The 14623-nt window shown below is 47.6% G+C and overlaps 1 protein-coding gene across 11 annotated transcripts in view; it reads right to left on the bottom strand.

Annotated features, from left to right (window-relative positions):
* Positions 1-13819, bottom strand: part of LOC121592112 (chaoptin) — a 99654-nt gene extending 85835 nt beyond the window's left edge. For 2 of the 11 annotated variants that reach the window (XM_041913409.1, XM_041913500.1), the window contains exons 1-2: positions 13597-13819; positions 10879-11679 (exon numbers count right to left, since the gene is read on the bottom strand). The gene's annotated coding sequence lies outside the window, so the exon portion shown is untranslated. The other 9 variants (XM_041913419.1, XM_041913429.1, XM_041913471.1 and 6 more) reach the window with 9 other exon arrangements.
* Positions 13820-14623: the final 804 nt, after the last annotated feature.

Genomic DNA, 14623 nt, shown 5'->3' with positions numbered 1-14623 from the left:
CATGGCTGCACGACATTTAAGTGATCCTAATGGAAGAAGTCTTCAAACTAGAAGGCTACAAAAAAGCACTTTTACGAGCGTTCATATACAACGCTCACATATATGTTCAAAGTTCTTCAGAATTGAGAATTATTGTCATCTGCCCATTCCTGCACTGTTGATTGATGTTGACTGATCAATGTATTTGAGTTGATGCATCACCATTCAACCAAGTGATCGTAAAAAAAGTAGGAAATGCTAATTCAATGAAGAGCAAGGCTATAAAATACAAGGGAAAGCCCCCGGCACGCGAAAAGATTAAAGAATAGTACGCAAAACTAAAACTGATATCATTAAACATTAAACAGTCGAATAAAAAACAAATAAAAAAGGTGTGATAGGCAATTGGAAAAGCAATCAAACAAAATTAACAGCCCGATAAACCGAACCTAATAACCCCTTGCTCCCTTGCGGCATACAGCAAGCGGGACGGATAGCCACCACGCCAGAACTAACTCAAACTCCCCGGACGGCCATTTCGATAGTGGTGTTTTTTTTTTCTTTTCCTTTCCTTTTTGTCACGTGAAATGGCCCCATTTCAGCCGATTGGGTCGCCATCCACACCTTTTGACACCTACTTGTCGGCGTCGACATGTGTACGTGCTGTAGCCCGGGCAACTTCCCCATCGGTGCTCGGGCAATCGCGAACCATCACCATCGCCATCATTACGCGTCCCTCTGATGGCGGTATCCACCCCCCATCCGCTTCTACCTTCACCCGACAGTGCTCCGATTGTTTCTTCTTTTGTGTCGTTTTGCGAGAAAAACCCGAATCTTTTCGGTGTAACTCCCACTGCCCAAACTCCTCCATCGAACAGTCCTTTACTGTTATTATTTTCCATTTTCCATGCCGGGGCGGGGCGGCTACCTTTTTGCTCGGGAGTTTGTCCTCACTTTTTGTTGCGCGGGCTCACGCGTAGATGCGCACTTTCACAAATAATCGTTAATTTTTAATGCATCATCTCGTGCCAAAACGAGCGGCATTACGCGCGTCACTTCAGGCAGGCTTTAACGAACTGCTCGTGTTTGGGGCGGTGTTGGCGGTACGTTTCGGGTTCTTTAATTCCTTGCCCGCTTTGTGTAGTACCCAGCACGAAACGGCGGACCGGTGAAAAGCGCCGCCACCTTTACGAGCTTATCATTACGGCGTACGGCGCTGATCGGGGCAAGATTTACCGAGCAGTGCAGAGTGTGTAGAAAGAAGCGGGAAGGGCTCGTAAATGCGAGCGTTAAAGTATGCACGACCGTTGTATGCGCTGTATTACACATTACACACAGCGAGCAGCTCAGTGTAATAATGGTTCCAGTTGCAGCCGCTCATATGTTACCATCCGTGACCATGTTCTGCCTTTTAGTTTGTTGCTGATTTATTTGCTCCAGCAGGGGCAAGACACACACACACACACACACACAAAACAGCTGGCAGCAATGCAGCGAAAGTAATAACTTTGCTCTCTGCTTTCACCGTAACACCGTTCGATGGCGATTGCAACATGTGTAAATTCGAGCAGCCGAACATTGCTGGCAGAATACGGGAGAAAAAACTACTCCCACATGCCCCTTTTCCACGTCAAATATGTCCTGCTGCATTAATGTCCATGTCCACCTTAGGGGAGAGGAGGCTACAAACACATACCTTGCCAAGGGTGCTACTAGTACAACTAGTGAGCTGAGTGAAAGTGGCAACTAGTGGATGGACTCTCGCTTGTTGATGCACAACGAAACAATAACACAGCCCTCGGACTTCGTAGAGCATCGCGCGCGCCTAAAGAACAAAATCCAACGCGATGAAAACTTTGCAAATGCGCTACGCATCATTGCACCAACGAGATTGGAGCAATGGCGAAGAAACTAACCCTTCTTTTTCCACGTGCACCGGTACACCCACTGTACGTACGTACGTGACTGGGCCGCTTGGGCTGCGGTGGAGCAGTTGCTGCCTTTGCCGGCGCTATTTGTAGATGTAAAGACTGGGTGCGGCCCTGTGGGGAGGGAGCGTCATGCACGAGCAGGACCGAAAGCGAAAAGAGCGGTTTACTTTTCGCAAAGAGCATTAGTGGTTCCTAAAGCAGCATCGAACACACATCACACCGTCGGGAGAGCGAGTTGACATAAGCTGTTCTAGTTCGTATCTTTTTTTTTTTTGTAGCCATCGCTAGCGTCTGAACTTCTGACAATGTGCTGACAGTGCTGAGAATTGGAGGCAAAACAGCCATCAAAAGCATCATGGAGGGAATTACGAACAGCGGCGGGAACGGATGCACAGTTCGAAGGAAGCAATTAATGCTCTTTTACAGCCTGCTCTTTATACTTCAGACTTTCCAAGCCGATTGGTGCGCCGAATTCTAATCCCATCAGGTGAGACATATTGCAGAGTTATCGCGAACTGTTCTCCAATGGTTTTAAGCACGTTCTGCACTGTACAGCTCGTACCGCTTCGCTCAAAATCGCAGATGCTCTCTCCATAATCTTCAGGGTACAAGCATCAATATCCAAGAGGAATCAATCTTACAACCTGTCGGTTTTTTTTGCGTCCACTCTAAAACTTACGTTGTATTCCCGTGTGTTCCTACCTAAAACCCAATCCCAAACACAAAAATTGGAAACCACTACCGAAAAGGCCTTTCTATTTTTTTTTGTGGTTGCTCCAAACTGTCACCATTTAGTCGCTAATGCCGCATTAAACGACGGTCGAACTTAGCGCACCATCCAAAGTGGCCGTCAAAATATGTATATGCACCAAGGCCCGTAAAGGCGAGCAAGAGAGAGACCAGAGTAACGGCGGTAATGGGCAGCATTTCGTACCAATAAAACCAAAAAAGGTCTAACAATCCCATCGCTTGGAGCTCCACCGAACACAACGCGGAAAGGCTGGGCAAATGCTCACCGACGGCTAATGGATGCAGTAGTGTTGGGTAAATGTGATTCAGATTCATGAATCTGAATGAATCTTTGAAATGATTCAATGAATCCGAATCCCGGTTGCAACGAGTTATGAATCTCCAAATATTCTTTAATTGCCAAAGATTGATTAATCTCAAAAGACTCATGAATCTCGAAAGATTCGTGAATTTCAAAAGATTCATATCTCACGAGATTTTTACGATCTCCAAAAATTCATAGAGCTTGAGCTTCTCATTATTCCTCTTTTTGAAGCAACAACCTACGTGGTCATGCCAGGTTATACAGGCTTTCGGGACTTCTTGGCAAGTCCACGCAGCCGGTTGGTTTGTTTTGCTACGGGGAGACGGTCCATGCGCGGACTAAAGCCACGGCGGGTTTAAAATGTTGTTTAAGATGTTGGCGATGTGGTTTGGTGAGATCGCGCAAATTACCTATTTTGCAAATCATATCATATGCAAATCTTTGAAGATTCATATATCTTTCGACGTTCACAAATTCTTTGAGATTCATGAATCTTTAGAGGCCAGGTCTGCGGCCGTCAGACTAGAACATTGCAAAGCGATGGACAAATCCGGACAACACAAAAGGATGCTCTCTCTCTCTCTCTCTCTCTCTCTCTCTCTCTCTCTCTCTCTCTCTCTCTCTCTCATGGGAATTTTTCCTACGTCTAGATCGCAATAGAGCTGCAGCATCTCGATCTCGAAACTCTGGTGTCTGGGGTCGCACAGATAAATAGCGCCAAGTAATGGTTGCTGCGGAATCGATTTCCCATGCCATGCCACTCACGGATCAACCGCCATAAATCTTCCAGGTTTGAGTGTTTTCAGCGTCTGGGGAGGGGGGGGGGGGGGAATTTTATAGCATCATATGTGACATAAATGCAGGATCGTCAGTGCTGGTCCGCCCCTTTGTAAAGCATCAAACAGTCATTGGAAAGTTTGAATCCTCGCGATCAGCGGGTTTACGACGCTCAATTGAAACTTAACGAAAACTGATAACTAGTTAGGCAACGGCAGATTGGCTACGTAAACCCTGGGCAACAGTGTACTCCACCATCACGGGGGACATGAGTTCGGCATGAAATTGTTCCACAAGGGGACGTTAAATCAGCGTCGCAGCTCTTACTTCACCATCGTAAACTGCCAACCGTACATCAAACTATTAGCCAGACGAATAGTTTATATCACTCACGTACCCGGCTTGGTTACTTGGTTTTAGATGGGTTTTGAAGCTGCATGCGTCTGGTGTGGCACAAGTTTTATTTTTCCTTCGTAAAATCCAACCAGTTCCTTCAAATCTTCTCCCAAGCGGTGGCGTCTTAGTTTGACAACTTTTCAGAAATGCAATTCCCACGAAAAAAGAAACCCCCCTAGCAGCACGTTCGTAGAATGGTCCCACCCTTCCTGCACGAATAAACGACACCCAAGAGCACACGCAGACACACACACACAACTCACGTACCGAAAACGTTCGCCCTTCGGAACGGAGCAGACAAAGCTGGCCGACCTTTTCCTCCGGCATCCGTGTCTCCGGCAGAGCAGTGGGGAGCGACAGCAGCAGCAGCAACGACAACGCCAACCAAAACGAAATAGACGTTTTATGTCGATCGCTCCCCGGATGGCAACGGGCACGCGGACGGGTGAATCCGCGGGGGGGGGGGGGGGCTGATTGACAAAAATAAATCCACTTGCACCGCAATTAGCCTCGCGCCACTGTGAACACGCTGACAAGTCTGTCAAGATCGATCTCGGGCTTACCCCTCCCGCCGCCCTTCCCACCACTCTCCCGCATGCACTGGAGCAAATCACACACACACACACACACACACACACACACACACACACATGTGCCTTCATGCCTGCAGGAAGAAGCAGCCGGGGATGGGCCCGGCCCCGGGAATGTGGCGCAAATGCATTCGCCGAAAACGGCACCGTGACCCCTTAATGATGTCGCCCGTCCCCTACACTCCCGCGTAGCACCCCACCCGGCAAAACCCGGCCCCACCAACATGCCTCAAACAAAACCAAGGGACACAAGCACACCAAAAAAAAACCGGGAGGACTAAAACGGCGCACAAAGAACCCGCCCTTGTGCATGTGGTGCGTCTTCTGCCGGTGTGTGTGTTGTTTTGTCCCCGCACTTCTTCCATCTCCGCTGTTTGCTCGTCATCTTTCGCTAGCTTCGCTTTCCACTGGTGGAATTTTCTTTCATCTGTCGCAAGCAAAACACAAAGAAGTGCGGGCGCGATTCTTCGTCGCGTGTTTCCTTTCTCGAGCGCAAAAAAAAAAAAACTCCCGGGCGAAAATCCTGCCTGACAGCTTAACCCATTGCCCCAGGCTTTTGTTATCCGTCGCCGCGCGCGCGCGTGTGTGTGTATGAATGTTTTCCCGACATTGAATCAACAGCGCACCAGCCCACGGGATTTCCGGGGCGATGGATTTGGAGCAGGTGACGGCAGTGGGTCGTTGTGCTCGGGCCGGAACCCGATCGAATGGTGGGGGAGGAAAATGGGAATGGACAGTGATCGAGCCCCGGGGCGTATATTATTACAGCAAACATATTTTTGCGGAATCGTTGCAATCGTTGCTTTCTCCGTGCAGTTGAAGGTCGCACTGACTTGCAATATTTACGCCGCTTCGCTTGGGACTGGAACTTCAGTTTCCCGTTTCTCGTGTTCCTTGCTGAGTTCAATCATCCAATATCGCTGGAGCAAACAGTGTTCGTAGCATCTTTTCTACAATTCCTGTTACTGTCCTAGCTGGATATTGAGGAATGTCTCTCTTTTCCTGAACTCGGTATGAGTCAGCACTTCCGGATGCCTGCAGAAGGAAGTACATACTGTACAAGCAGTAATTGTTTGCATGTTTTGCTATTGGACAAGAGAGTGCCGTATTTTCTTCCTAATAAATGAAACATTCAAACACATTCTGAGAGTTCAAAGTGAGCCATGTTCTTTAAAAAACAAATTGGAATTCTATGCGAATTCAGAGCTTTCTGATATTTATGTCACAATATCACACTCTGGTCACACACGTTTGAGAGGGCCATCCGCGACTCGAGGGTGGATACTACGGGAACCAACTTCTATAAGTCAACCCAGATCCTGGTATTACGCTGATGATATAGGCATCATTGGTCTGCGACTCTCCTACGTAGCAGACGCCTACCAAGGGATCGAGCAAGCGCCAGAGAACCTCTGATTGCAGATAAACGAGGCAAAGACCAAACTGATGGTGACAACATCAGCGGACCTACCAATACATCATCAGAATCTACGTAGGTGGACGCAATTTTGAAGTCGTCCCACAATTCACCTATCTCGGATGAAAGGACAGCAACGACAAAAGCTTGGAAGCTGAGTTGCGCGCAAGGATACTGGCTGCCAACCGGTCATCCTACAGCCTGCGAAATCAGTTCACCTCAAAGAACCTGTCGCTACAGACGAAGCTGGGACTGTATAGCACCTATATAGTACCGGTACTCACATACACCTCTGAGACATGGAGCATGTCCAAATCTGACGAAACCCTCTTAGCCGCGTTCGAGTGGAAGATGCTCAGAAGGATACTTGGCCCTGTATGTGTGCAAGGGCAATGGAGGAGCCGTTATAACGAAGAGCTACACAAGATGTACGGTGAACTATCGTGCAGCTTATCAAGCTCGCCAGGCTCCGGTGAACTGGCTACGTTGTACGCATGGAAACGGACGACCCTGCCCGTAAAGTCTTTTTAGGCCCTCCACAAGGACAGAGAAGGCGTGGAAGGCCCAAATTGAGGTGGCAAGATGGCGTGGAATAACGGAAGACGAAGGCGCGAGTTTTGGACACTCGTGAGGCAGGTCAAGACCGCAAAGCGGTTGTACCGCCGCATAAGTAAATAAGTAAGTAAGTCACAATATCTTTTGTTGGAGCTGTGTTGGACATCAGGAACATCAGGTTCATCGCAAGGACATCATTATGTTTCCTGCAGTTTGGAGCAACGAACATCATTTCCTTATTCAATTAGTATATCCAAACGAATCTCCTTACGTTGTAGTTTTAAGATCGAGTTTATGAGTTCTTGCAGTTGGAGTATTAGGTCCTGATATCTTCGTGATTGGAGTAATTGCAAACAGAAACAAAATCAAAACAAAAATCCCCAATATTGAGAAGTTGTCTCAAAATCTTTTCAAACATTGGATGTTTGATTGGAGTTGTTGGAGGACTAACCTGCATATAGCTGACACCCTGTCCACCAATATCCACCACAGGGACAACTCTTTTTTGTTTTAGTCCCAAACCCCTTTGAAAACAACTTCAGCGAACAATCCTTTGAATATCACTGTTTGCTTTAAGGGCTGCCGAAAATCTGTTTTGAGCTGTTGGATTGGCTGTACTTTCAGCACGTCCTTTTCAAATGTTCCAAATAACTTCCCCCATTTGGAAGGCCCTTAAAACCCAGCAACGGCAGCACCGAAAACAAATCGTACCCATTAAAGACCTCCGCTCCCAGGCCTGCGAGGGAAGCCCCGAGAAAAAGGGAACTTCCGAATAATCCTTTACAATCATTTAGTACAGTTTACTCCCGCGTGTTTGGGCCCTCCGTCTCTCCGTGTGAGAGTACTTCGTCGCATTTTTTTCGTCACCCTCTTTTCTGGCTGCCTGCCTTAAACGTCTTCCCTTTTGCTGCCGTTTTTCGTGGCTACGTGTCGATTTTCCCAGCACCCGATTCCCTTGGCGCGCTAATCCGGGACGCTCGGGGATTATCGCCCCTCCCCCCGGCGGCGAAGGAAAAACCCTCCGCACTCCGCATTTATTTATTTACTCTCAGCTGCAAACCGGTGCGCGGGTTGGGGGAGCAGTTCAGCCGCGAGTTTTGTTTGATGGTTCACGATGATCGTCACGGATGCACAAGCTGTGTGTGTGTGTTTGCCCTTGCACCCTCCGTGTGTAAAAAAAAGTTGTTTCCTTCCACGCTGTTTGTTGTTTCTTCGCGTCCGTCTGGTGCCTGGTTTGCGCCTCTTGCAACGTTTATTGGGCGCTCTTCCCGTGGGTTCATTTTTACTCGCCAACGCTTCAGTTGCTGCAAGAGTATAGCGAGAAGAACAGTAACGAAAAACAAAAACGGAAGCAAACTCGAGAAAATTAACTACGCGCTGGCCTTTTTTTGTTCTTCAAACTTTTGCTCTCATTTTTTTTTTCTCGAAATAACAAACACACACACACAAAACTCCTCCAACTGATGAAGCCATACCGATCCTTCCTGTCTCTTTGCCTAATTCGCCCTCAGCCCGAGCGCCCGAGACGAAGCGGAAGGAAAAGGGGCGAAGATAATGGAACAAAAAAACACACACAGAGAGAGATCCTAGCGGACGGCGCGTTCCAGGAGGGCAATTAAAACCGTATGGCGTTCGGTGTCGCGCGCCTCCGTGAAACGTGAAACCCTACCGGCGGCCCAACTGGCGGCCCATATGGTTGGGGTCGCGCCGCACAGGAAGCCGGAAATTGTGGCGTGCAGCCGCGGGAAGGAACAAACAGAAGAAAACACGCGAAACGGTAGAACTGAGACAGGAAGAATAGCACCAAAATTAACCGACACAACAGCAACAGCTCTGTCCCTGAGATTATCTGCCTGATGTCGATGTCGCTAATCAAATAAAATCGAACGGCAAAGACATTCGCGCGCGTTAATACCACGCCTAATGCTAATCGGATTTCGGCGGCATTCAGCTGCAAAATTGCCGGCCCCCCGCGCGCACCCTCGTGCTGGTGAATTAGACACGCTGGGATGCGTAATTGATGCGACTTAAATCACCTTCCCTCGTTCACCCCCTAGCTCTAGCACACTAATCAATTGCACAAATCTCGCCCAAACCGTTGACCTGGCTCGATTGCCTGCCGAGCGCAATATATGTGGGCTCTAATCTGGCAAAGGAAAACTGGATTAGCAGAGCGTGCTGGGGAGGTCACGACCTGCTGACATGGCGCCAGTGTGTGTGTGTGTGTGGGGGCGAAAACTGTCCAATTGTTTGTAATTGAGCGAGGTCAATCTTGGTCTGGTTCAAATAGGAGTTGCCCCAAGGAACATTTTAAATCTTATCATAGTTTTAATGATGTTGCTACGGTTATTCCAATAGGTCTTCTTTTTTTATCTGAATGTCGTATATCATCTAATAAGACTATAACAAAATTCACTTAAGACTGAAAGGGCCCAGCTACAGAACTCTGTAAAGACTACTAGTTAAATCATTTCTAGACCTTTAAGATGTGAGGCGCAAATAAACTACCAAAAGTACAGCCTTTTCCTATGGATACGTTCTTGAAACGGCAATGAAGCATCGAATATGAAGTCATAGAAATGGTTGAGAATTATTTGAGCATTATTATGTTGTCTTGATTTTTGTTGTTGAAATCGTTCGCGTATGAGCAGAAATCAATGCCATCAATGATTTGAAACATATCAATGCGCCTTAATAATATGCATCTTTATCAAAATATCAACATGACTGGCACATATTGGACACAAAAATCAACAATCATATTAATAAAAATGGATTCTATTGGATTACGATCGGAAGGACTTTCCTGATCACAAGTTCAGACGATTTGTAGTGCAATATGTGTGGTTAAAATCGTTTTAAACAGCACATAGCTTTAGGAAGCGCTTGTGCAGACTAGCAAGTTTTAAGATTCTCCGCGCACAGGCAGTGTCAGAGATACGCATATTTACATAACCGCGGATTTCTCTGTTTTATCCCCTGCATAGATCAGTAGAATTAGACAAATAGCTAATAATCTTTACAAGGGGATAAAACTATCAGAAAAAGTATTTAATGGTTGAAAACTGCAAAATACAACTTACGCAGAAGATAGAAATACTCGGTTTATCCACGTTTTGCGTTAATAGCGTATTTCATGTACAACCTGTATAGTCTGTTCCCAGCTTCCCTTTATTCAAGACTTTATATGCATTTCACAAGATCAATTGATCCTGATGCCTTAGTCTCAAATAACAAGTCTTTAAACAGGTTGATTAAAGCCAGCCATCAAAACTTCAATTTTAGTTTTAACAGACAGTCATATAAGCTTCTTCAGAACGTTTTAAAGGTTTAACAACTTTAAAGACTGCTAAGCATCTGCAAAAGATATGTTGAAACTATATGACTTCGAACACTCATAATAAAGAATGCTTTAAGAAATGTTTAAACTTATATGGTAAAGGGTTACAAATTTTGTAAATTATTCACAGAGGTTGGCAAAAGAGAAATATCTAAATAACCAAAGATAAAAGGATAGCTGGATATCAGTTGCTCCTGAAAGCACACAGCAAGCACAATCGTCGTGTCTATGGAGCATGTCTTAATATACCACCATGTAACGGATTCATGATATACAAGCAGACGAACGATATCAAAATTCATTACCTTGGACCTTGGAGATTTGCGGAAAAGATAGTATTTGCTTTCAGCAGGATTCCGCGCAAGACTTCAATCATTCAGGAATGAGGCGTAAGAAGAATTGGCCTTATTTCCTAAGCTATCTGAATAATCTGAATGTCCCCGCCTATCCATATTCACGATAATCAAAGTTGGAAGAGTACGACGGACTGTTATGCTAAAAGAACTTCAGGATTTTGTTTTTTCATGCAGAAAGAACGGCTTCGGCCGTTATTCAGTAACGCTCATACAGATAGTTTCTTCCCGCTTCTCCAAAATCAGTCAAATCCTCTCGCGGGCCAGAGTAAACGTTGCCGCAAGACCTTTCCGACCGCTGGTTTACACCGAGGCGTCACCATTGCATGCACGGTGCCTAATTAGACGAGAATCGAATCGTTTGCACTGAGCAGAAGAATGAGCTAACTATTGAGCGACCACTATATTTTTAGCTCCATTTTTTTCCCCCAGTTACAATAAGAAGGAACGAAATAGCAGACACACTACCACACTACTGCCACTTACCTATTGCACTGTTTGCTGGAGATGATGGCGAACGGCCGTACGGCAGCAGAGCAAAAGCAGACAAACAAAAGCACGATTGTCCGAGTCCGCTGCTCGGGGAAGCAATGTATCGTTTTCGTTATTCGAGCAGGTAGATCGAGCGATCCGCTTCGAGAGAAGACGCGCACTATTTCGGCAGGTTGCCGAGGCACTATTTTTGGCGCGGGCTTTTGCCTCGCGTGGCTGCCCAGTAAGCACCGCAGCACGGTTTACACTATTTTACACTTTGCATACATTCACGCGCACACACACACATATACACACTCGCAGTGGAGTGGAGAGCCACTGATGCCTGGTAGCACTGCCTGCCTCGGCACGCACTCGGTCAGTTCAGTCGGTGCGGCGGCCAAACAATCCTTCGGCACGTACCGGCCGCTCTCGCCGTGCTGCAGGAAACATCGAAAGAGAACGCTAAAGACACCCAGCCAGCCATTCGGCGAGCAGGGGATGGTCCCGGCAAGGGTTGATAGAAGTGTTGATTGATAGGCTGGCTTGAAACGAAGCGTTTTTGAGGTTAGTGCGACGAGACGAGACACCCCGGCCACCCACCGGTCAACAAACGAACGAAAAAAAGTACCTCAAAAACTAATCCTCAAGGGAGATACGCCGGCACTGGTCAACGTGCTTGGGCCGGAAAGGTGGAAGATCTCCACTTGACAACCGCGTACTCGCGAGCGCATTGCGGGACCTGCTGGTGAACCTCCAAAAACCCAAAAAACTCAAGTACAACCGTGGCGGAACGGGTCTAGGCACTAGAATTTTCTGTAAAACAAAAGCATGCCAGTGAAACAGTGGGAAGCAACAGAAGAAAGAAAGCAAAACGAGACACCTGCACAAGTATCCTGATCTCGGACAAGAGGAAAGTGAAACGAAAGAAGAAGAAACAAATCGAGGCACGCCCTTTCTCAACGGGCTGGCACGGGTCGGAAGACTCCCCTCCTGTGGTGAGTGGCAGCGACCGGTAATCGAATTCGTTTCACTGTCACTTTGGCCACGGTTCGAAGCTCAAGGTCTGTGTCCTGAGCGTTTTCCCCGAGTGTGTGTGTGTGTGTGTGTGTGTGTGCTCCCGTGGCCCAAAAGGGAAAAGTTTCCGATCAGTTCGGAGCGGATGGACAGGACAGATAGAAGGAAGAATTATCTCCAAACTACTGCTCGAAGCAGATCTACCAGAGATCCGGAGCATAGTACCCAAGTACCCCGGTCGTAGTTATCTGACTCTACTGCCTAGCCGCCTGCCGTGATTATAGGTGACTAAATCGTTCGCGGAACAGTAAAGTTCGCAAGGACCCCTAAGGTACTCGGCAAGCGACACCAACGAACGAGAGAGGGAAAAAAAACCCCGCGCGTCAAGAATTTCGATCGAATCGATTCTTCACTATACACCATCCAACGGTACCACACACACACACACACACACACACACTATCAGGACCTACTCTAAAGGAGGCGTTCGATAAAGCTCAACTTCCCATCCGACCACCGATTCGCGGAATGTGCTTTAAAGCTCGCACGAGCACAAACTGCTGGACAACGAGGATGAGTGGTTTTTTTTTGGGTTTCGCTCCTCCGTTCCATTCTTCCCGCATTTGTTCTACATTTGCCTGGCTTTTAATCTCCAAAGGCGCACTTCCAATTTGGAAAAGGGGGGATAGGACTGCTGCTAAAAGGAGTCTTTGGCAGGATGATGCCCTCGTACGTCCGGGCACGTCCATCGGTACCCGGTAGAACCGGTGTCTCATTGTTATACCTCCTTATCTTGCTACATGAAAGCCTTCATTGACTGCCGCTGGCTGGACGAAACTACCGACGAAAGGTACCGGACGGAGTCGACCAGCAACAGCACAGAGCAGCAACAACAAAAAAAAACCAAGGGCAATGGAGGCTACTACGGGCCGCCGAGCAACAGGGAGGATCCGTTTTTATTACGTCCGAAAGCCCCAACACGCCCCAACGGGATAACACAATAAGGATAATAACGTCCTTAGACTGTCGGAATCGGTTTTAGTTCTCTTTTTTTTTGCGAGACGATGCTACAGGTCCGGTGCCTTCCTGTGCTAACGGCTAGCGGTGTTCTGAATAAGGGGGTACGGATGTACCAAAGGGAGTTTCCACAATAGCAAGCAACTCTCTGCCCTCTATTATCTACTTCAGGCGCTCACACAAACTCGTACACACACACTCGTACGACGCACTCGTACACTATTACCAGTAATTAGATTGCGAATTGAAACCGGATGATGGTCAGCCTGATTGACTGTGTAAGGTCCCTTTTGGACGGGTAGGGGGGACGTTCCAGGCTGTTCGGTGTACCGGACGACCACCCCTCTCCAGGTCAGCTGAGAACGAGTCCTCGGCTGAAAACTCGGGGCAGTCCTTTTTGGGAGTAATCGGAGCTTCCTCCGCACTCCGGAAAACGTAACCGTGGGTCTACTTTTCCGTCAAAGGTGGAGTTCCTGCAATATTTCTGGGAAGGCTCCACATGCTCTGAGCAGGGACGCTATCCGTACGTTTGTGCGGTTGTTTAAAGTGAGTGTGAATTTGCTCGCCAAATGCATACACCAGCGAATAACTGTTACGTCCACCGCTTTCTTCTCTTCATCAACCAACCCGCCCTCCCTCTCTTCTCCTCCACACACACACACACACATTCGGAGAATCTAAAAACAAAACCAAAATTACCCTAATCACACACTCGGCACTTTTCCGGCGGGGACACTCAGCAGCTTCCGTTTTTTTTTTTTTTTTTTTTTTTTTTGCTCTACGACACTACGACGCGTTTCGCGTGCAACGCGTTTCGACACGTTCGACCGGAAAAACGAACCTTCACACACTCGCACGCACGCACGCACAAACGCACACGCCACTCTCGGGAAAGCGGGTGTGTGTATCGAGCCGCACCGGACGGAAGCTTACGGAATACTAGCGCTACTGGCGTGTGACTGCTTCGCCGAGCCAGCTCGAATCCCGCGCGCCGTACCCGTTTCACTCTGCTGCTGCTGCTGTGTGTGGTGTGTTCGGGTTTTCTCACCGCGCGCGAGCGAGCGAGCGCCGTGCGTGAGCTGTGAGAAGCGACGGTGAACGGTGACGATGAGAGCAGGCAAGGGTGTGCTTTACTCGACGAACGCACCGGATACGCCGTACGTACGCACACGCGGGGCGTTACTGGAACACACCAGGGTCGTGCACGGGGCAAAACCCCGGTATAACTCCCTAGGGCACTGGGGATGTGAGAGAGCGTGAGCACTGGAGGCACTTTTTCGGCGAGCAGTATTACGCGAGGGACACCACACTGGCATCCCTTCTCATCAACCAAGTGGGACGGTGAGATGTGTGTATGTGTTTTTTTTTGTGTGTCTCTCCTATCCATATTTTGGTACCTTCTATCGAAAAGGAGGAAATAAACTATTGATATTGAGTTTGTAGGGGCTGTTTAATGTACAAAAAAAAAGTGTTTACACATTCGCGCATAGAGACGCACGGGTGCAGGCGCGCAATCGGGAACTGAACTCGTAACAACCAAGGTGCTACGCCTCCAACTACTATGCACGGCTATTTGCATCGGAAGGATTTGATAATGTTTCATCAAAATATAAATACCGGTCGTATTGCGTAACGATGCCGTCCACATCTATTCCACCTAAATTTAACATCTGTTTATTGTTTAGTACTAGAATTATTATTATTACTACACAAAAATTATTCATTT

Source organism: Anopheles merus, chromosome X (assembly GCF_017562075.2).
Source record: "Anopheles merus strain MAF chromosome X, AmerM5.1, whole genome shotgun sequence".
NCBI lineage: Eukaryota > Metazoa > Arthropoda > Insecta > Diptera > Culicidae > Anopheles > Anopheles merus.
The sequence above is the reverse complement of the archived record's forward strand: the minus strand, read 5'-3'. Positions and strand labels throughout refer to the sequence as shown.